The 25508-nt window shown below is 21.6% G+C and overlaps 1 protein-coding gene across 3 annotated transcripts in view; it reads left to right on the top strand.

The window, feature by feature from the left end:
* Window positions 1-9769: 9769 nt before the first annotated feature.
* The window catches only part of LOC112599111 (leucine-rich repeat-containing protein 24), a 140834-nt gene continuing 125095 nt past the window's right edge, over window positions 9770-25508 (top strand). For all 3 annotated transcript variants that reach the window (XM_025345861.1, XM_025345863.1, XM_025345862.1), the window contains exon 1: window positions 9770-9964. The gene's annotated coding sequence lies outside the window, so the exon portion shown is untranslated. The remainder of the gene's footprint in view (window positions 9965-25508) is intronic.

The following is a 25508-nucleotide window of genomic DNA, read 5'->3' as shown; positions in this document are numbered from 1 at the left end:
CTAACCTTTAATTATTTAACAAGTTAATTACCTAGCAAACAGTCTAACAACGGTTTCTAAATTTATGTTATACCATGTTGGTAATTTATTATGGTATGGAGTTGAAATTAAAGGCACAGAAACCATTTGTTCAATTCAAACAAATTTAAATCAATTTTTTTTATCGTTATTGTTAAATCAAATTTTGACATTACCTTAACTTAAATTATCTTCATATTATTATTATTGATATTGATTTAAACATAAGTTCAACTAAATTTTTAATTTTTAACAATAGCTAGATTATCAACTTAATGTTGTATAAGTCTTCATGTAAAATAGGTACATCCATTAGTCATTTTGATATCTAAGAGGTGAGATTAATTTATCTGTCTTGTTTAAACAAAACGCTTTTTGACAAACAATTCATGGGCCTGTGGTGTGTTCTTAAAATGTTACTGTTTTTGTATTTAAAGGATAAAATTAGAATTATGAATAATAGTATCAAGGTTGTCGATATACATTTTACATAAATACTTACTTTACATGGTCAATAAAATATTAAATAGACGTCAACAATTATTTTTAAAAATTTAACAATGAAAAAAATGTTTCTGCTTATCTTATTTAAATATTTTCAATTTGAACAAATGAATATGTCTTAAAAAAGTATCAAGATTGTTTCTTTTAATACAAGTTTTGTTTGAGTCATATTTTTTTTTATTCTTTAAATTAGAGTTCAATGCGGGCCATATGAGGTTTGATTTCATTAATTGAACAAATAATTAAGTTGCAACGAGTTATCTCTATTTTTAGGAAGTCATGTTCGACTGCTGATCACTAAGTTAGTGATTTTATCGATTTGACATTACTTGTGTTATGCGTATAAAAAAAAACTCAGTATGGATAAAAATTCATTATTTATGGTGATTTCTGCTTATGCCTAAATATGAAATCGATCGTATGGTTATTGAAAAAAAATCATTCACAATTTTAACTATGTATCTCCAACAATATTGTTGGAAAATATCTCTGGGGCAATATGTAGTTTTAATTTTTTATTCTTTAGACTTAAAAATCTAGCGTAATACATCTAATATTTGAATTTTAATAATAACGTTTTGTTAAATCAACTATTAATTATTATCTAGTATTTTTTTTTATTGTATGAAGAAAAAATTAAATCGCACGTCTTTATTTTACAAAGAAATTCGTAGTAATAAAGTATTCAATTAGCATTAAAATTTAAATAATAATCGCGTATAATCATACAAACAAGAACAATGTAACTTTTAATTTATTATAACTAAAATTAAAATCATTGAAAACTTTTTATTTACTTCAAAGTAATTAAAATAAATTCTACAACTTAAGGTTTATTTTATATGAAGTTTAAGAAAATTGAATGCAATTTAAGAAAGTAAATAAAGCGCGATAAAACGGTTTTATTGAAATTATTAGGTAACATAATTACACACAAAAAAACTATAAATTAATTTAGATTTAAAAATAATAGAATTGTTAAAGTTTATGAGTTGAGAATGTTAGGGAAATAAAAAAAAATATTTATTATTGTAACCATAGAATTTAAGAAAATTAGCTGTAATTTGTAGGACAAGATAGAAATAATTAGTATGCAAGGCGGAAGTAAATAAGTAGTGCTTATCTAAGAGGAAGAGGGATCTTTAAAATAATTTTCTGTAAAAATAAGGTATTATTCAAATATTGTTATATGCAGAAGCACGGAATTAAATAATCACTATCATATTTAGTACTAACAATAGATTTATATAATAGGAATGAAAATACGAAATGATCCTTACAACATAGTGAACTTACATAATTGACTGACATCGAAATAAAAGAAATAATTGATTTAAACTGTAAACCTGACTGAACTGTTATATTTAAACAATGCCTAAAAATAGATAATAGTCAAAATGTAGTGATAACTTAAGAAGTCCTTTTATTTTATGGTGAATCGTAATTCTGAGTCATTTCATCAAAAAAAAATTATTATAACTTAAAAATGTTCTCTGGTGAAGTATTTGTGGACTTCAATTCCATGGAGAGTTGAAGATGGACAACATAAAAGAAATTCGGAATGGAAATCTTTTAGTAAAAAGTATTTTAATATCAAAGAAAATACGAATGGAATCCCTATAGAAGAAATTATTTTTTCAAAAGAAAATTTATTTGATCTAATTGAAATAATAAATAATTTGCCCTTTATACGACACTAAAATTAAAATTAATTTTAAAATTTATAACAGACTAAAACAATACAATTAAAAATATGTATAACTAGAACTAAGGTATTAATTACACACTTAGTATAAATACGTATGTACCTAAAATTAAATTATATTTATATACTTAAAATAATATGCAAAAAAAACTATGAAGTGGTTTTTATTTTTATCACAAGTAACAACTACAAAAATCAACAATTTTAACTAGGTGGGTTCCATAAATATAAAGAACGTAGTAAACAAATTTCAATGATTGAATGATGCAGCTATGAAATATCCTTACCAAAATATTGTAGTAAAAAAAAAACAAATTATGACCATTAAATTTAAATTACCAAAACGAGTATATAACATTGGTTGAATTTCAAGCAAAATCAAAGCTTATAATAGAAAATAAATTAGCAATAATAGACATCTAACACAGACGTAATAATTATAAAAATATCGATTGACTACAATACTGTAATTTATAATATGTATAGAATAACACCCAAGAAATGACAAAAAATTATGAATTATAATGACTAAAAACTGGCACCAGTAATAAAATATAAAATATTCAGTTATCTAAAAAAAACATGAAAGATTTTTTCAAAAAACAAAAATCATATAATATCTATTCTATTAAAGTAATTACATTTTAATAAAACTGTGGGCTATTATTAAAGTACCTACAAGTCAATAATGATATAAATAAGATTCATCCTATAAATTACTTAAAATAATTCTGTACATTTTTTAAATATCGTTGTACATGAGAAATTATAAACGCAATAACGAAGTCTTAAGTCCTTACAAATAATATATATTTTGTAAATACAATAAAATAACTAAAACTGTTGTTTTAGTTTTTTAAAAGCATTAAAATTTAAATTTAAAATGTAAAAAAAAAAAAATTAATTTAATTTTTTGATTTTCAGGTTCAAGGGTTCAATAAAATAGTAACATAATTGAATAAAATTCACAGATCTTGTATATTAAATTTTTTTTAAGTATTGAAGCTTATTAAAAAAGTTAAACTAAGAAAATAATATTTGTGATGAACCTTATGTTAATTTGTCAAATAAAAGAAAGTTTATATTTTACGTAAATGCGTTGCAATTAAAAAAAAAAAAAAAACATAAAATAGGTAGTTATCGTTTTAAAGAATGCAAAAAAATTAACATATAATATATAATTTATATCATGATACATTTTTAAATATACGATTATTTTGTATGCTGTGACAAATTAAAATATTTTATTTGGTCCAGTAAAAATTATTCTTGGAATAAAAAACAAACTTTAAAAATATATTAAAATGTTTATCGGCGTGTTCAAAAACCAGCTACTTTAAAAAGATCAATAAAGTTTAATCGAAACAATGTATGAGTATGAATTTAAATTATAATACATAGTTGGTATTCACTAATGTAAGTAAGTAGATTTTATAAAAATAAAAATAAAAACTTATTGCATTTTCTATGTACAATAATTGGAAATATTATCGATAAATAACAATTGAAACTTACCTAGTTTTGATTATACATAAAATTCAGACCATATTATATTATCAGATTATAAGTTCAATTTATCATCAAAAATTAAATAGTATAATAGCAGTAAAAGTGTACGTAATATAACGTAATAATATATCTATTAAAAAAATTACCTAAATTGTAATTTTATTTTTAAAATTGTATTAAAAAAAATTGGCATTTATACAATATTTTATGTACGATCACCAAATAATTTAGGTTCAACAAATTAATTATACGATTTTAAAATTAAGTGAAAAAGATAAATTGTTGATTAAAATGTATTATTTAATAATTCTTATATAGAATATTATCTTAAATTTATATAAATAATTAAATTTACAACTATTTTAGGAAATTACCTTTCTTTTTTTGAATCCTTTTTAATCCTGAGAGGAGAATTGAATATACCTATTGGTTTTAAAATTTATGTGTGTATGTGTGCCGTGTGGTTTTTTATTAATTGTAATTCTAAATGGAGCACGGGATGTATTAGTTTTACAATGAATTTATTTATTTTTTTGCATCTCATGACATTTATGGACTAAAAAAAAAAGTTTTAATATTTATATTGATTTCTTGTGTGAAAGAATATTTAGTTAGCAAATTTTGAGGTCAAATGTAAAATATATTCAGAATTATTTTTTTATAATTGTGAAAATTAATCACACTTTTAATAGTTATAAATAAAACTACGAGGTTTTAATATTTTATTAAAGCTTAAATTTTTTTTTTTTTTTTTTGATCCTTAAAATAATTACAATTAAAGAACACGGTGTAACAGTATATTATTATTTTAGTTAATATTATTAACTCAACATGGTTTAAAAGTACTACATCTTAACCGTGAGGCTTAATGGAATTTAAAATTTATCAAATTTAAATAGTTAAGTTATTTATTTATTTATTTATTTTTTTTTAATATTCTAAGCTTATTGACCAAGCTTTTGTATTATCAATGATATGAATCATAAAACATTTGAGTCGTAAAATAGTTTAAAAATGTAATGTTCAACTCTGTAGATTTTAAAATGAGTATGAATAAATTGTACAACTGAGAGGATATTAATTTTATTTTATTTACAAGCAGTTTTCATGAAAATAGTAGTAAGGATTTATTAAACAAGTACCATATTTGTCAAATCTTGACAATATTTTCACAAAACTAAAAGTTACAATTACAATTTTAATTATAGCGGTCTTAATTAAAACTAAATTATAAACGAATATCTCTTTTTTTGCAAACGAATTTTTGTTAGATGATATTATTAGTTAAAATTTAAACTAATCCACGTTGTTTTTAGTAGAAATATTCAATAAGTATAAGATCATATATTATAACTATTATTATTATTTTTAATTAATTGCGTTAAAAATATATTGTAAAATAAAATTATATGCTATAAATCAATAGCCTGAATAATACGAAAACGTTAGCATTATTATTTTAATTATACAAATATAATTATATTATAGTAGATACATCCATAATAATATGTATAAATAGTTTTATTTTTGTACAAAAACACAATATACTTTGTGCTTACATTTTGTTCATAATATCTACCTATACATGTTTTTATTTCATTCACTTTTTCCTAAAAATATTATATTTTCTATAAATCCTAGGATTTTTATAATTTTATATAGTTAGTATGATGTGTTGATTGTGAAAAAGGTAGATACATCTAATATATATATATATATATATATTTTTTTTTTTAAATAATAAACATCAGTTTAGTTCAAAGCAATGCATATTATTATTAAAATATATCATATAGAATGATAAACATACATATTTTTAGAATTGTTGGCAAATAATATTTTATATTATATTCATTACTTGATGGAAGCGATTAGTAAAACTATTTTTTTTCTCAACTATTGTATAACATTTAGTTGTACTTTTTATCTTGTAACTTTAACTATGACCCTCAATGAAGTTTATAAAATTAAATAATGAATATATTTTTTTCGTTTTTAATATACTTGTCTCTATGAATTATGATTTCAACAATTCGATCGGTAATTGTATCTTTTTTTGAGCCAATTAGACAATTGTACCATTGGTTTGTTTCCAAGAAAACGTCTACGTGCCCATTTCAACTCAAGGACATACCAACTTACCAAGCCGGTTAGCGTCCAGTAAACAAAAAGCTAAAATACACCATGCCAAATATTTACTCGTTCAACAAAATGCAGTGGAAAAATAAAGCTAAATTTCAAAATTTATAAATAGTTTGAAGAAATTTATAATAAATTAACATTGAATAATTGTTTATTTTTTAGATATTATACATTATTAATGAATATGCATTGTAATAAACAATATAGTATTGTTTAATACATTTCCTACTATTATTCATATTCATGTACATTATTTTAAACATTACTATAACATTAATTAAATACAATAAAAATATACATTCCTTATAAATGCAAGTTAGATTACATTGGGACACAGTATTACAGAATAAATCATCGACTATCGAATTGCACATATAATTATTATGTATATTATAATCCTATATCCCTGTTTTAGTTATTTAATATAATTAATTAATCATATTTCTTATAAAAATAAAGATTTTCTATAAAATATATAATAAAATATTACACATATTGATATTATAAATTTGATAAGAAAAATAACAATAAAAAACAAGTAAATGTACTGCAATATTATATGTTAGGTGTTGAGTGGGTAACTGTAGAAGAAGTGTTAAATTTGTATTAAATTATATATCATCGTATACAAAACAAGATTTTGAACGAAAGCAATTTGTTAGCTTATGTCACAAGCACACTTTTTTATGATATTCATAATAAAGTAACTGATTTCAGTATTAGTACTATTGTAAATTGATTTAATGCCAAAACCTTAAGATTAATTAAAATTTATTATAAATATTTAATTATAGTAACATGTTTACTAGTAGTTTAAAGCAGTTTCATACTATAAATAACTAATATCTTAATATTAATTTACATATTGTAAAAATGTCATTGATTATAGTAAAATTGAAATACGTAAGATTTTTCAGTTTCCACTAATTATGTTTTTGAATTATAACAAAATAATTAACATTATTATTTGTCATTTAAATATATTTTCCCCCAAATTAGAACTTTGAATATCAATAAAAATAACTGTGATAATATATTTTTTTAATATTTTTAATTATAATATAAACTACTTATATAAAGATCATTGTATTAATTTTCTAAAACTAAGCTATAATTATTATTGAAAATTTTATAAATGCCTTGCAATAAAATACATGCAGTTTATTATTTTTATAATATTAATGAACTTTATAAAATTTTAATAAATTGAATCTTTTATTAAATTTTCAAGAATTTTGACCCAATGAATATTTTTTTCTTATTATTAATAGAAATAAAATTTAAAAAAATTTAAATTAAAAATTTCTATAAATAGCTCAGATAAAGTCAAAATATTTAGAAAACTATACTACGTATGAAAAAATGCAAAAATAAACTTTCTTACAAATTTGAACTTACTACAGTTATTAGTTTTTTAATTAAAATTAAAAACAAAGATCATTTGAGAAGAAATAATTGTTATACAGATAAATATTCAATTTCATAAAAAATTGAACTTCATACAATCATAAAACTTGATGTATTAAAAAGATTCAATTTTTAAAAATAGTTATTTATGATTAAAAATGTTTTGTTTCTGTCTAACAAAAATTAACCTTATTCGAATGAAAATTTTAAGATTAATATTCAATTTCTGACGATAAATAATTTATATTGCACTATCATATTATGAAAAATATTTTTTCTCTCTATGATTGCATGAAACTGTATATCTATTGTAATGTTATCAAAAAATATTTAATTAGAAAAATTTATTGTATTAGGCTTATTTACATTGTTCCGGTACCTGGTTAAAAATATATTTACAAATTTTCTAATTTAACTTAAACTTCAAAATTTTGAACAATAATTGATTGTTCTATACACATTTCAACGACAGTTTGTGTGCAATAACTGAAATAATATATTGGTAAGCACATCGTCGACTAAATGTGTTTAGGTCGCGATTCAGCGGTATACTTAGTAGTGACTATAGTGTTCCCATGAGATCGATTTTGGACCCAATTTTGTTTCTCTTATTTATTTATGACTTAAAGCATACGCCTTCATAAATCAATTTCAGTTTTTATGTTAGTGACATTTGATTAAATATGTAATATATTTTATAGTTACATAATATTATTGTAATACAAAAAAAAAAAAAAAAAATCTTAAGCAATAAAAAAACACAAAAAACTATGTTATATTACAGGTACCTATAATAGTATAATAAATGTAGGTATTCTAAATTATTATATAAATAACATTATATAATATGAATATATATTTATATCTTTTACGTTGAGATTGAATGCACAAATTATGAATAAAACTATAAAACTATTGAATAATACATACGTATTATAAGCAATTGTTTAACTATTAAAAATTATTAATTACGAAAGTAGATAACTAGTTTTATATTGTTTATCACTAATAAAACTTTTTTAAATTGTGTAACTTAAAAAAAAATTTCATCTTTTAAAAAAAATGGTGTATAAAAATTAAACATTTTTTTATTAAATAAGACGCTCTTCAAAATTATTAAAAATTACCAGTGATGAGTTTAACATGTTAACAATTGATTTACATTTAAAAAATGATTACAGTATAAACATCCAGTAAATTACTCTTTGAATACTAATAACAAACAGTTTTTAAAACATTTGTATTTATAATTTGTGTATATATACTGTTGTTTTTAAATTTTTCAATAGTTAATATTTTTAAATTCACATATATAATAAAATAAATACTTTTGGAAATTAGAAATATTGTCGCTAAGTGCTACAACTATTTCGATTGCAATTAACTTTTTTTGATGCTTTGAAAATGGTAGTATGTTATTACTTATTATTTATTAGCCATACATGTTAGAACACTATTGACTAATTTTTTCTATCTCTCAATCTTTTAATATATATTATCAAAAAAATATCTAGATGCAGAAAATATTAAAACTTTATAGTTTATCTTGTTAAAAATTGAATTAATTAATCTAGGTATTTTCTTTTTATTTTTAATTCTGAGAAAAAAGATATGTACATTAATTGTACTTGCGTATATTTTTATTATACTTTATTTCTTAGTTTTAAACAGGAAATGTTAAACAGTAAGCCATACTTTTTTTTAAATTTACTAACACAATATCACTACTATAAAGACTACAATATTGTTTGTAATTGTCATATAAATTTCAACATTTATTTTCAAAAATAATGTATCTATCTAAAAACTAATAATAATTAATATTTTAAAAAAAGCACGTATTATAATATGATATACTTTTATCAATAAATTGAACCAAATTCGATACAATGATAGAAAAAACATTCTTACATTTTATATTTATCTTAGAAGATAATATTATTTATTATATATTAATTTCCTTATTTATCTATATGAGTTAAATTAATTTGATAAAAATTTAAAGTAATAATCCACATCAATTCACATATTAATTTCAAATCCAAAAATTCATCTAAAATCTGTTTCATAACTTATTGAGCTGGCCGGTTCACAAAACCGACATGCCGTTTTGTTATTTTCTATGGACAATCTTATCTTGGTTAGAATATTACGGTAAGACAGACAAACATCGAGCTGTCTATGCCAATAATATTACAGGTCTTGGGTACAGCCCTAACAGCGTTGATATAGCGAAGCCTGGCGGCAAACGGCTACTGTTCGCCGTAAAGCCGCTGAATGAGGGGTTGAGTATTCGCGCCGGTTTCCACCCCTGTAGTTGAATTTTTCGCCAGGTCCTCGCCAGTCAGCACCACTTTGTGCGCTGTTTTTCGTGATCGTGTTCATCGAATTATTAACAAACGTACATAATACATACATAAACGATTTTTTTTTTATGTACCTACTGCATTTTTCTTCGAATAAAATAATTTTGACGGAGCTGAGTGTTTTAACACAATAAATAATATAACTAATCCTCCTCTGTTTTCAATATTATCATTAATATTATTAATATAACTCTCAGACGGATTTGTGAAATCGTTTTGTGCTTGTGCATTTTTGTGGTTATTTATTTTAATTTTAATTTTTATCGTATGGAAAAATAATCAAATATAGTTTCAACATAAGAACGTGTTCAGGGTAAGTACTAATAAACAATGCACAGTTTTAAATTAGTTATAAATTCCTTGAAATATTTCAATTGATAATTAAAATACATAACGCAATGCATTAATTATTAATTATATTGACGTATGAAAACAAAACCATTTGATTGTTAATAAAACGTGGACTATTCTTTAACCAAAGTGAACTACTCAATTGGTAAAGATATTTTTTTCTTATTTAAGTAATTCATTAAATAAATCTTATTTATATTTGCGTTCGTTTAAATACAATAGTTAACTCTACCATGTAAAAATGTCAATAAACGTATTATAAATGAAATATATTCATACATATGTATAGTTATACGGAAAAATTAACGATAGTTTGTTGAAAAGTATATATCATAAATATACTTATTATTTTGAGATTATATAAAAATGTATTCAATAAAATACATGAAATACAAATATGAGTAAGGATATGATAATATTTTAAAATCAATAAAAGTGATAATTATAAGCTTTGATCTTTAACGAAATTTGAAAAAATGTGAATTCCTAATAAATAATGTCAATAAAATTATATTTTTTTTTTTTTTTATTGAAAAGCTTTATTTTAGAGAAATAGTAATTATGATTTTTTTATTACAACTTGAGATTTAATTAAAGCGGTTAGAATTATTTTACTACTCGTATTTATGTATAAACAATAATTTATTGATTTTAAAGTTTAAATCTACAATTAATATTGGTCACATCGTTTAAATATTTGTATGTAAGTGATGAAAATATTGGAAATTATGTTTGATTATGATACAGTACATATAATTTTACTTCCATACAAATTTAAAATTGATTACATTTTTGAATCTAAGACAATGGTTTTAATTTTAATCATACAAATAATTAAATTCAAAACTTATAATATAGTTTTTGAGTAATAGAATAAAAACATTTTTAAATTTTGCTTATAATTAAATACATTTCAGTGGGGAAAAAATGAATGTACAAGTGTTAATTTTTAGACATCGTAAGTACGAATAGTTAATGTGCGTTAGATATAGATGTAAGAAAAACAATACTGGAATAGCAATTATTTTTAAATCATTAATATATTTGAATTATCACTGTTATGGCTAAAGATGGAGTATGATGTGCATGGTTTATAGCGGAAATTTACGTATTTAAAGTGGTGACAATAGAAATATATTATTTATGGTTATAGTTTTGATCTGATGTGATTGGTTGAGTAAAATTTGGAATAAGCTAATGCTTGAGTTTTTTTTTCAAGTAGCTGATTATTGTCTTAGTTTTTTTTTTTTTTTTTATTTAAAAGCCGTTTTATTTTTTTAAGAAATAATATTTTCAGTTTAAAGTGTCCTTTTTGACGTAATATTTTTCAAGAATGAAATAGATAATTATACAATCTGAGAGTTTTTTGCTACATAAATTATATATATAGAGTGTATATTTTATCAAACAATGCTCATTATTTGTAAATCTATTATTTTATTATTTTTTTTTATATATATAAATTATACACAATTTTTTTTAAATTTCATATTCTGAAGTACGCTATTTTTTTTATTTTTTTATTTATTTTTTTTATTATTTTGAAACATACAAATCAAAATTCATTCTAATGGTTTATGAGTTATAAGTATTAAAGTTTAAGTGAACGAAATAGAAAGGTATGGAGATATAGTACTCCAAAAAATTTTGATCTATTATTCCACTTACCTAAACTTTAAAATATACATATAAACTGCTGGTTCATATTTCAATTTTTGTCTATCGAATATTCTGTTTTAAAATATGAAATTACAAATCTACACTGTCAAACAAAAAAGTAAAACACTTAGAAAAAATTATAACGATTAAAAATATTGAAAATATAATTTGTTTAAAAAATATTGTTTTATTTTCATTGAAAATAATGTAATAATTTTTTTTTTTTTTAAACTATTAGATTTTGAAAAAAATGCGTGGTTTTTGGTAAAAAATTACTCTACATAAAAAATAAATTTCAGAAATTAATACAAACAAATTTTGTTTGAACATCTTTAAAAAACAAATTAAAGCATTTATAATAATTCTTGATGATTAAAATAGTTAACAACTGTTGTCTCATAAATCATCGGTTTAAACTTACAACCTTTTATTTCATTTTAAACATTCTCGAATTTACTAATTTGAGTAAAAAAATCAAATACATATAATAATATCATAAATTATGGCAATTCTATAGAAAATATAATAACATCAAATGAAACCAAGCATCTATATGTTTTTAGTTTGAAATGATACCAATATACAATATAATAATCGATTGAATCTTTTGAAATATTATACGCCGTTTGTTTTATCAAATAAATAATGATACTTAGTTGTGTCAGTAGTGTATAATGAAATAATTTTTCTATTAATTTAAATAGTTATGCAATTTTGGTCATCAGTAGCTATAGATAGTATATAGTTATTGTACAACGTGTTAATTGATAATCATTATCATGATAAATGATCAATGATTTACAATGCTATCTATTCAATATTGTTTAGGAAGTTATTTTATTAAATTTCTTAAAAAATATCATAACCAAACTGTATATATGTATAACATAAAAAAAATTATATTTAATATAAAATTAATACTATCGTTCTCGGATATTTAACATATTTAATATTACTTGGATACACTCATTGTGAATTATTAAAAAATTTAATTTAATTTTAATTATTGATTTCAACTATTAAAATAAATGAAATGTTTGATATTTAAACATTAAATACATATTTTTCGTTCACCACTTATTTGAGCCTTTTTGATAACGGTAGGTAAAATAGATTTATTTATTTGATTGTCAGTGTGAAACGTATATTGTTTTTTAAATGTAGATCAAAATTAAACAATGTGATAAAGGAACGGAAAGTAACATTCACGCATTCATGATTACAGTAAAAATAAAAATCATAATTTAAATATAAATATAAATATAAATAAATTATTTTGAATAGCATAAGACAATCAACTATAAATATTTTACTAATGTTCCATGTTTTATTTTGTCATATAAGTAAATTTTCAAATGATTTGTTAAATCATTTTTTGCTCTTTAAGCATTTTAAAATTATTTACGGATTTTGTCATTATATATATATATACATATATACCTATACTAAGTACTTTGAAATTTGAATAGAGTAAGAAATGTACAACATTGACGTAGTTGGTGTTTTGATCGTTTTCGGTAATACTTTTTGGACCAGGAAAATGTTATTATTTTCAACGTTGATGATAGTTTGTTTCATTTCTTGTAGGTAATTTTATATAGTTAATTCTTTGAATGTCAAAAATAAAATGATTATCATCATTTTTGTCTGAGAAGTGCACTACATTTATTTTTATCGAAAAAACGACAAAACGTTCCTGTGGATAGATTTACGTATTTTCATTAATTTTTAGTTTGTTATAAGAATTAAGATAGGAATAAGATAAGGTAATGTTATTTTTACGTGACCCGTATATACCTGACTGATTATTTATATAAGGAGTTATTTTAATAATTATTTAATTATTATCAGAGAAATGTAGAAATGTACAGAACTAACAATATGTGATAAAAATCTACTACGCTGTTGGCTGAATTATAGTTATAATTCAATTTACGTAATTTTATGAATTGTATTTTTATCTATTACGCATAGTTGATTTGATTAATTTAATGGTGTCTAAGTTCAATTTAATGAACTTGAACTGGAAGTTTCAACTAGTTTATTTTAAAGAAAATACACACGGGTATTATATAAACATGTATTTTTATATTCATAAACATTGAAAATATACTTAATTAAGCAATAAGTTATAAAGTAATACATACCTATACAATCGCTTAATATTGATTTACAAATTAAAATTAGACTTATTATGTGAAGTATAATAATATATATTTTTTTTAATATGCCAACAAAATAATCAGTTAAAACTTAGAACTAAACGGATGTTCATGTATATTTCTACAATTTTCTTCTTTTATTTTTATTACACAAGATAAATGTTTGTAGTAAAATCCCTCGAAACATTTATGTAAATATATAAATCACTCTGTACCTAATCTTCAGACTACTGGCTGTTTTGTGTATTTTTATAAACTTAAAATAAATTTAATAATTGTTTTAAACGTTTGTATACATTTTTCATATACTATAAATTATTGGTGAACTGTTGGTTTTTCTTAAAATATCAATTAAATATAAGATCAACCATATTTTCGTTGTTATCGTGGATCTTATCATACATTAAATATATTATACTATTTTTAGTTCTTCAATTGCCATAGTTATTAGAACCCGTATATTGATGACTTTTGAATCTTTGTTTTGGAAATAAATGGACGATGTTTTTCTACCTTAAAATATATTTTGATAACATACGCATCTATATAACTAATTTTTGTTTTGTATTTTTTTCGTTTTAGGTAATTTATTGAAATTTTAGTGTAGTTTTTATTATTTTTTAATTATTTATTTAAATTAAATTGAAAACAAAAAAACTCAAGTGTATTATTTTTCACTATTAATTTTTTTATTTCCACAAAGTTGATAATACATAATATAAAGTTTAATCATGTAACTATACAAGTACATAACGTAGTATGATATAAATCATAGTATATCGTTAACGGTGAAAATAATAACAAACAATTTACTAGGGAATTCTTAATATTTTTGGAGATTTTTTTCTGTTTTTTAGGTTATAAATGTCTTTTTTTTAAAGGCATTTTTATAGGTTTAATATCACATAAACGTCCGAGCCCTAATAATAATATTTTAAGATCTAAGATTGTTTACAAAATGTTCAGTTATTTGGAAATTTCAAGGTTGTATTTTCTTCAACATTTATATTTATAAATTGCATTATTATGTATATATTTACGTGTTACACTTAAATCAGTGTTAATTGCAAAGAGTGAAATTAAAAAAAAAAAAAATATATGTTTTTTCATATAAACAAGTTATGTTTAGTATTTTTGAAATATTATGAAGTACAAAAATATTTCTCGGTCAAATTCATAAAATTTAAAACTTTAACTTAAACTATAATAAACCTACAAAAAGCACGCAATGTGTTCATCGTATAAATTTGTATTTTATTTTTAAAGCTTGTAATTGATTATATTATTCATTGTACACCATGGAAAATGTTTCCACGGGTCTTTAATAATAATAAATAATAATAAAAAAAAAGTAATCCTAAACAATTTTTTATTAAAATATATTACTATTAAAGTGTAAGGCACCTATATATTACCTATCAATATAAGTTCTGCATAAAATTAAATTCTTTTCTATCAAATAGAAAATATTTTACGTCTTATAAAATATAATTTAAAATACACCAACAAAACAAAAACTATAATAAATAAATGAAAGTAACAGTATCATTAGTTACTATTTTGACGTTTATTAGATTAAGTATGTCATTAATAATTTAGAAATTCCATAGAAATGTATACCTAATTATTTTATTAGAATTAAAATAGTTAAATTTATATAAAAATTAATAAAATAAATAAATAAATCTGGAATATTCTATCGAAAAACAAAAAAAATAAAATAAAAATAAAGCAATATTATACATGATTACATTACATTATATAAATAAAAAGTTAGTAGCTCATAGACCGAATTATATATAAAGGTTATTATTAATAAGATCATAAATTTACAAAAAAGTAATCATATATTGAACAAAATGATTTTTACATTATAAAAAAGGAGCAATGGTTATTCAAATACATTTAAGAAGTGATAAAAGTATCAGTTTTATACACAAAAGATAAAATAAAAAAGAACTAATAGGTAGTTAATGTTAAAACAAATTATTATTGAACAAAAAAAAAAAAAAAAAAATGCTTTATTTTCAAAAATGTTTAAACAGTTTATTTTGTTTATTTGGTTTTAATATACGTTGAGTGTTTTTTTATTTTTTTTTTACTTTTGAGTCAGTTAAATAAAATTAAATAAATAATTGATTAAAAACTTTGTGCTGTTTTACTATATTATGTTTTGATAATCTGAAATCAAAAGAATAATATATTTGGTAAACAATTTAAAACATCTTGTATTTTGCTTAATCGTTTTCTTAATAAGCTTTAAAGAAAATTTGAGAGGAAATGAATCATTGTGGCCATATACTGAACGATGTCTAAAATGTATTATTTTCCAAGTCATAAACATTAATTATACCAAGATTGCTCTGGAAGAGTCATTATAAAATATAATTTATTGCCAAAACGATTCATTATGGTGTTTAATTGCTTCACTAAAAACGAGATGACAGCTGACCAAAAATCAATTTCTTAATGAGGTTTAAACGTATTTTTACTAGGTAAAATTATTCTAGATTTTTTATATTGATATTGATAAGAAAAACAATATTCCATTGTGAGTTATTCTGTTTAACATTTTATAGAAATTTGAAATAATACTAACAGTTCAAAACTTTGAAATGTATTTTTTTTTTGACATTATCTATATAAAAGCTTAGTATGTAAATTGTAGATATTTACTATTCAACACATTTCATTTTGTATTTTATAGTGTGTAAATATATAAGTAGTATTTTTTTTAAATTGTATTGAACTAAATATTTTTAATGATGATGAATACAAATTATATGATTTATTACTCTAACCGAAATATAATATTCAATATTATTGTACTCATAAATGTAATATATATTTAATATTATTTAGTTCCAATAAAATATTTAATAGATGATAATATTACGATTTCTTAATAAATAATAAATAGTGATCGTTTGATTTCTTTGATATTATTTTGATTTAAAAATGTACTCCACATAAAATTATTACATAACACCACATGAAACCTTACGATATCTAATAAGAATTAAAATTAGCATTACACAGAATGTTTAAAGTGTATTTTATTGAAATATTTAAGGTCTCAAGTAACATGTCAAATACCCATACAATTCAATAGTCGTATCGATTAATAATGCATTTTCAGATGAATTGTATAACATATTTATTCAATATCACGTCACTATCATAATATTATTCATGAGAAAATAAAAAAAAGTGTTAAGGTAATATTATGAAGTTTTCTTATCCTTAAATTGGTTTAAATTTAAATTAGTTATTATATCAATTTCTATAAATAAATGTCTTATTACTTATGTCATTTACCAAATTATTGTCATTCAAAAAAACGTCTACACTGCATCAACTATCTATTTTATCTTTATTATTATACTCTTCAGTGTCACTCGAGAAAAACTTTTATTCTCTGTTTTAAAACGATTACTTAGCCAACGAAACTTACCTTTGCCAAGAGTGTTTCATAAAAATGACAAACTTTTTTATTACAATCCTGAGTATAAAAAACTAAACACTTCGTAAAAAAAAAAAAATAAAATGTTGGTACTCGTTGAAATACACTGAATAACCTTTGACCATAGTCATATAATGAGTATGACTGTGCTCAGTCAATCAAAAAAAATAGTGATTACCATGCTATGAACTACATAGCTAAGCTTGAAAAAAAAACCTTAAATATTTTTCAATACATTTTTCATATGATATTTAAAAATATCGTTTAAAAATATTAAGTTTCTACTCTGAATCACAAAACACTATATAAAACATACATAATTTAAAAAATATCAATACAGTATTTTTATAATATATTAAAAACATAATAAATGGATTATACTTAACTTATTTTAAAAAGTTGTTTAGGTATCTAATTTTCCAAGAAATTTCAATAATGTGAACAACAATATATTTGAGCACCAATTTTTAACAAAATGTGAAACCTAGTTTTACTCAAAATTGTTCTCAAATTAGTACAAAAAGTACGTAGGTAACTATAGTAATAAGTAAATTATTTATGAAAAATGATCACAATAATATTTTAATATTATTATATAGATAAAATTTACAATAGTTACATTATCTATTATAAAATTATAATACTTGTGTACATTTATAAACATCCATCAGGCATACAGAAAGAAAAGGTGTATCATCGATGTTTGTTCTCATGCTTGCCCACCAATTATATATACTTTTCAATATGTATCATATATTCATACCTTATCCTCAATAATAACATATCTATGTCATTACATTATTAAAATCAATAATTAAAAATCAAAATATTCATATGAAACAAATTTTTAAGAAATAAAATTACATACTTGTCTTTTATAAGTGAAACTAAAATATGGGTATTTACGGATTGTGAAATAAGTATGGTGACATTTTATAAACAATATTATTGTTTAAGTTTTAGTGTACCTAATATAAATATTAAATTTGATCACATCTCGATAAAAAAAAACAATTCATTTTTTACATTTACATGTGTTATTTAGCAACGAATTTTATGTCTATATAGTACGTAATAATCAAATTGAAATGTAGTACCTATGAAAATCTAAAAAAATATATCTACTCGTAATACAAAATCAATACACACTTAAATATAAATATAAAAATATATTTTTTTTTCAATTTGAAAAAAGTATGAGAAAAATGCTATAAAAGTAGTTTATTATAATCATTTGCAATCAAGAGATAGATTTAAACTTGCGATTCCAAGATTACCTACCAATTCTCTTATATATTTTCATCTACAAACCTCTACTTACAATTAACGATATGCGTAAATAAAAGTTATGTTCGTCAGCTGTATTATAACCATATTGACTTTTATCAACTCATTTAGAACAAAGTTATTTTATACTTAATCATATTCGTATTTGAGGTAGAATTTTACAAGTATATAATCATTTCTTGGTGATTTGACAATGTTTGTAATAGTTCATTTTTGCATAACAACTTGCAAAACTATATAAAAACTTATAATTGATTATTTATATGTTAATTTATTTATTTTTTTTTAATATTATTCAGCGTTTTTAAAGGGTTTAAAATTATAAAATTAAAATTTTACATTTAATTATTATCTAATTTAAGTCATCGTTAACATTATATATTTTAATCATTGGGTATTTTACATGTTTTAAGGCAAATATTTCTCAACGTACACTATTAGTGATAATTAATAATGCTTAAAGTCATCGAGTTTATTACAATTCCATAATATTTGGAATATTCGATTGCAAAGTGCATATCATTAACAAATCTAACATAATATTTGTGTGGTTTTATTTTTTAATTTTTATCTTACATAATTATATGTATTTAAATTACTATATTGTATTCTTATGAAACGTATTAACAACTTCAAGAAATTATTTTTTGAGACGATTTTTCAGTTATTTGGCTACTAAAAAATTGGAAAATATTAATTTCTTTTCTCCTCATTAACACTTTTGGGTTTATACTTCACAAAAACAATACACATGTTGTTTAAATAGTAATGCTAAAAAATATATTTGAATAAGAGTAGAAACCGAATAACTTGAACTCTTGTATACCGATAGTGTTTAATATTTTATGAAAACTACAGAAAAAATCCCAGAAATCTAGTAAAATAGGTTTTTTTTTTCACAAAATTTTTCTATGGGCATATCTCAAGCTTTATACATGTTTTCAACAAATAAAAATCGAATACTGACATATTATGTCAATCATAATATTAAATATTAAATAACAGTATTTATTTGGAACGAAAATTAACTGTATTATAAAACATTCTTAATAAATTATAAAATATACTTGGTGCAATATTTATTGAACAATTAATTTGATGTATGTTTTATTATTTTAAAGTACTTATTTAAATCTACTTAATATTAGTAATATACAACACATATTTATTAAACAAATTATTTTTTTTAATAAAAAATACTATACATATTTTCTGTTTTTTTTTTTTACTGCAGCTTTAAATTAAATATACAAATATAATATAATATAATTATCTTTTTATAATTAATTTTATTTAGTTGTTTAATTAATTCACCTAAATAATTCCTCAACTTTTGATAAAAGAAGTTTTTTTATGAATATTTTATAATAAGTTATCTACGTATTACTAATTTAGAGAATATAAATTGTTAAAAATACAGGTACTTAATGATATAAGGCAACTTTAAGTGTATTATAACAGCAACTACGCTATACTTGAACTCGAAAATCCCAGAATATTTTATTTATTATTAAGAGATCAATAATTAAAGCTCTTAAATAATTAAAAAAGAAATTAATTTTCAAAGAAATACTTTTTTGTAACATAATTTTTTGTAATTCCAATTAATCATATTATATTACGTATAATATTGATTTGATGAAAATTAGTGAAAAACATTGCTAAGCTATAAATAAATGTTTATGAATTATAGATACACAGCAAATAATGTATTTGAATGTATAATGTTTTTAAACATTTCGAACTATTTATAGATATTAAATAAAATTATTAATTTTTTATGTTGATAAAATGTTTGCATTTTGTTCAAAAATCTTAAAAATGTAACAGAAAGTTTCTCATAAATTCGAAATTAGTTCTATGGAAATACATTTAAAAACTATGGAATACGAGTACAATCACAATCTTTCATAGTTAATATTATTAATACTTAAAAACAAAATATTGAGAAAATTAATTATGTACATCTAAAATAATGATTTTTCTTCAAATTATATTACTTATTTAGTTGTGCTTTAAAAAATAATAATCATTAAAACATAAAGGAATCTTCTAAATAATATTAATTTTACTATTATTTTTTGTAAATAATACAATTTTAAAAACATTTAGACTAATTTATTTAAAGTTAATCTTAAAGCTATTATAATTATTATATTATATACCTACATATAAAAATCGCGAGTTCTCTGATTTTTTATGTTACTAATTTGTAATTATTATGATTACTGTGGTTTCATTTTTTATATTATAAAAAATTATAGGTATTTAATTTTTTATTTTATGCACACTGTAAAGATAGTGTAAAAAAAAAAAAAAATGTATTCTATTTATTATATTCTAACACCTTTCGTTATAACATAATTTATGTGATAGTGCTTTATTTTTAAGCAAAAGAGGGGATATTAATAAAACTATAATAATTTTAGAAATTTTTATTTTATATAAAATATTTTCAGTAAAATAACTTTACTATAAGTCTCTATACAAGAAGGTAGTTCAAAATAAATAGTACTATAGTAAATCTGACAGATTTAGGCTTACATCAAATCTGTTTTCAATTTTTTTAATCTACATCATAATAATACAAAATATTATATGATGTTATTATCATGTTATTATATATTGTATAATAATGTATAATAAACAAAACAAAATTATGATATTAATCGTATATCACAGTTTTTGATTATCGTATATATATATATATTTGATTTAAAATTAATAATGTGTCTGTAACCAAATAAATAAATAAATGATATAATTTTATATAAATAATTTACATTAAGTGTTAATTATTTTACTTTATATTATATTTTTTGATAACTATCAAATAAAATGCAATTTAAACATTTTTTGGTTATTTCTTAGGACGATTTCACATGGTTTAGGGTGTTAAAAAATAGGTTTAAAGTGTACAAATCTGTCGTTTTTGTCAAAGAGTTAATAAATCATGTTTATTTCTTTCGAAAAGGTTTGTGTTTCTCTCGAAAGATCACGGCCTCAGGTAATTGGATTTCGCGACGTCGAAAGATAGATTGAAGTAAGATGAACTGCCTCCAGTCTTTGTTTTTGCTCAATGTGGGTGACAAAAAAAAAAAAAAAATTATGAAATCGGATATGAGATCGCATATTTCTTTTTTTGTGCTTTTTGTGCAAGTAGACAATCTCGTAACGTAACTACGTGCAATGTTTTACCAACATTGAATGTATGAATATTTGACATATAATAGGGAAAATAATATATTATTTAACTATCATTCATTGTAGTAATATTCTTTTGTCAAAGGACGGAGAAGGCATTTTTTTATTATTATTATTTTAATTTCTCATTCACATTTATCGTTTAAATTTATAGCTATACAACGACGAATAATTTTGAATATTGCATTTGTCAGCTTTCAATTTCATCTGAAAAACACATAAATCGCGGCGAATGCATAACAAATGGGCATAGTTTGTTCATTTGTTTACTGTTTTTTTTTTTTTTGGAATATGGAACGATGAATTTTACTACGTAGTTGAAAGTTAAATATCTTGAATATTTATTAATGATAATATTGTTAATATCAATTTAAAAATGATATAAAATACATTTATAAAAACCAACCACAGAAATCATGGAAATCTTAAAAATACAATATAATAATATATTTTATAATGGATACCTATATCCTATACGTAGTACATAATGAATAATGATATTAAATATTTTTTAGTACATAATTTTATATGCTCTTCGTATTTTTTAATTTTTGTTTCTGCTAATAACATGTAATATTGCTAGAATTTTGAACGTTTGAATATTTAGTGTTAGTCTATGTGTCGGTAGTAATAATGAAAAAAAAAACAGAAATTTGGTGTTGATGACAAAGGTGACTGACGGTTGCCGCATTATTTATACAATGCTTTTAAAATCAACCCGTACTGTATGTAACACGAGCACATCATCTCGACAAAGAATCATGCTTTTTTTTTATCAAGTCTTTTTTACATTTTTTTTTTTTTTTTTGAAGGAAGAGGGGGTCCTTTGGGCATTCATATAATAGGAAACAGGAGCTCAGTTAATGCGTGCACAAAGTGCCCGCACGTAAATGTGGACTCTTACCTACGGAGAATAAGACCATGTGGCGTCGGCCATTGTCATAAGAGGTGAGGGTTCGTTTAAAACTTTCTAATTGCGGATGTTTAGAGGTGCTGTATTGCGAACGATACGCCCAAGTCGTTAATAATAACGTACCATTCCCCTCTTCACTCTTCGACCATTGTGTGATAAATTGGTAAAGCAAGACCAACTTATATAAAAGCAAGAATAACGCGGATAAGTTACTTTTTATTTTATTATTTTAATATTATATGTTTTTCTTTGAAGATACTTAAAGAACAACTGTTTTAGCGTAATTAGCAAACTTCACGATGATAAAATGTTGTTTATATTTTTTTTTTGCACAATATTATATAAAGCTTATAATGAACTTTATTTTTAAGAAACGATGGATAAAAATATAATTTTTTACACTATTCTTTTGATCAGGATATTTTTAATAATTACTAATACATAATACACGATAACAATATTACGTCTGTTTGAATACAACGGACAAAAACTCGATTTATAATATAGATAAAAACAGAAAATATAATTTAATTTAGTCGAATGGATTAAATTACCTAAATAAAATAGATTTAAAAAAAAAATTCTTCACTCTTCACTAATACGTTAAATCGCATATTACACGTATCCAGAGATCAATTTATTTGAATTCAAAAATAATAAATTAATCACAATGAAAATTTTACTTTTTTTAGTAGTAAGTATTAATACGATAATATATTTATTTATTAAAAAAAAAATTATTTTATTTTTATCAACAATAGTTGTGCTGCTTTGAAATTTAGATAAGCGTAAATATGATCAAAAAAAAAAAAAAAATGTATTTAAATATTTATAACTTAAAAATATTACCAGTTAGCTATCTCCCGATAAATAATCCATTACTTAGAAGATCACATATGCAGAACTTTACTGTTATTAAATCAATTTTTGCCACAACTAATATCAAAGTAAAATCGGATTCTCTGCTAAAAGCGTCGCAAATTTTCAAAATATATCTTCTTTTTTTAACTTATATTTAGTTGAAATAAAACCAACACAATTTTTAATGTTAAAAAATCAAAATCAAAATGAAAGGATCCTTTAAACAATAACTAACTAAATCTCATTCAATGCACATTTAACTGTCAAGATTAAAGATATTCTTAACTGTACTGCTCATACTTTCCAAGATTTGTCTGATGCAGAGCATAACATTTTTCTTCGAAATATTCAAATCATCTAGGTTTATCTGTTAAACATGTCTTTAAAACTATAATAATTTACAAAACCATCAATAATGATACAAAATTATGAAACAATTGCTCATTAATGTATTAAAAATCAAAGCAAAATATCCATTCGTCTACTTCTGTAATAATTATCACTCCTTAATTTCCATAACAGAGAGCATATATTATATTAAAGCAAAAACCATCATCCGCATTAACCAATTAAGTTTATATTAGTTTATTTAACTGAATACTAACCAATGTTTTAAATCAATTTTAATCTTTCATTAGCTTACTATTATCTCTATTCACAATAGTTCTCAACAATCTAATATCACAATATATATGGCACAGATTATATCGTATACTCGAAGTATACCATCTCGAAAATACTACCTAATAATGACAATGTACCAATAATTTTCAAATCCTCCTTTTCTTATACATATTTTTACAGCAAATTCAACATTCACATACTCAAGTTTACATCATGCTTATTCCACTGAATACATTTTTTCATAACCATCTTCTCGAACGTTCTAATCCCCTCATCATAAACCTCTCTTCATTCTCTTTACCCAGAATCTACTTCCCTTTCTAGGAAGATTATAATGAAAATTGCCTAGGAATCGTGTTTACTAAACTAATCATCATACTATCTTACTATTTAAATAGGTTATAAATTAAATCATAATTCATAACCATTCTAAAAACTCTTTAAAAAGTTTTCAATTACTATAATTATTTTTTATCTCTGATTTTTTCTTTTTCATTCATTTTCTTTGTATTAAAATGATACTATATAAATAATATTACCTACCAATTTTATTCACGCCCCACTATTCAATAAAACGCCTACTACAACTCCCTTTTGTAATACTATTATTTTGTATAACAAATCGTTGTTCATCAAAATAAAAACATAAACAGTTATAATTATAATCAATGTTTATCAACAAAGAACAATTTATATATATTTGAATATAATAAATTACTCATGATAGATAAAGAGATTAATCAATAAAAAAATTCAAAGTTTTGTTAAAAAAAAAATTAGTATGTACGATTGCTTACAAGTTACATTTATTGAAAATTATATGGATATTTAATAGTACTATTGAGGATTTTGTATATTTTATCTAATAATAGTTGCTGTTCAAATTTCAATTATTCATTATCATTATACGTGTCAAAATAAATACAAGATTTTCAAGCATTTTTGTTAATTTAATTTCTAAAGAATAAATTATTTTACTGACAAGTTTAAAAATAATAGAATAATTATTTATAGCAAAAAATTTAAATAAATTACATAAAATATTAAATGGCCTCTACAATATATTTTTTATAATGTTTTCCTGAAAAAAATTGTATTAATAACTATCACACTTTAAATCTTAAATTATATGAATTTTTATATTTTATTGATTCGAAAATTTCACCATTTTTATTTATAAATTAAACATATTAATATAGATTTATCTTATATAAAAATTCTAGTCAAATTAATAAAATCACACAAGTGGTGTTTTAAAATATTATTACAAAAATGCGTACCTTATAGTTTCAGAAAATTCTTTTCAATGCTTGTCATGTTCAGTATCGCATGA

This window comes from Melanaphis sacchari, unplaced genomic scaffold (assembly GCF_002803265.2).
Source record: "Melanaphis sacchari strain LSU unplaced genomic scaffold, SCAv2.0 Contig4_pilon_pilon, whole genome shotgun sequence".
Classification (NCBI taxonomy): Eukaryota; Metazoa; Arthropoda; class Insecta; order Hemiptera; family Aphididae; genus Melanaphis; species Melanaphis sacchari.
The sequence above is the reverse complement of the archived record's forward strand: the minus strand, read 5'-3'. Positions and strand labels throughout refer to the sequence as shown.